Source organism: Nanorana parkeri, unplaced genomic scaffold (assembly GCF_000935625.1).
Source record: "Nanorana parkeri isolate BGI_ZX_2015 unplaced genomic scaffold, ASM93562v1 scaffold228, whole genome shotgun sequence".
Lineage (NCBI taxonomy): Eukaryota > Metazoa > Chordata > Amphibia > Anura > Dicroglossidae > Nanorana > Nanorana parkeri.
This window is the reverse complement of record NW_017306496.1, coordinates 653499-654132: the sequence shown is the minus strand read 5'-3', so window position 1 is coordinate 654132 and position 634 is coordinate 653499.

The window sequence follows — 634 nt, the reverse complement described above, 5'->3', positions numbered from 1 at the left end:
GGGGGGGCACATACAGATGAGGGCCTACAATCTAAAATACATCCCTTACCATCTTGTCTTAAATTGTATTGTGACTGTAATGTCTTCCTTATATTGTAAAGCGCTGTGCAAACTATACTGTTCAGAATCAGTAATCCATAAAATGGCACCCTATTGAACCACTTGTATATCCCCGGGACGCCATTGCATATGCCCGCAATTGCGTCATGACGTCAATGGCAGCGTCAGACTGGTAAATCGCGCATATTTTGCGGAAAACACGCGCATGCACAAAACCACAACAAACGTACCACTCAATCCTCCTATATAGGGGATCCAGCCTGGCGACCTCCCGCCAGCAGATGGAACTAGACCCAGCGTGTGGGACCTCGGAGCCAAATAGCAAACCATATAGAACATACTCAACACATCAAAATATCATAAACTTATTCAAAAATATATGTATCTTCACATAAACATGCAAATCATGTGTCAAATAAGAGACCCTTTGGCATGCATCTGACTCAAAGTGTAGTTTGGCTTATGATCTTCCAAAAATAAATCATACATTTTATTATTGTCATTATGCAAATACTGAATAATCTCAAGTGATGACAGCCCATGGTGAAATGTACTGGTGTTACAAATGTGCCTA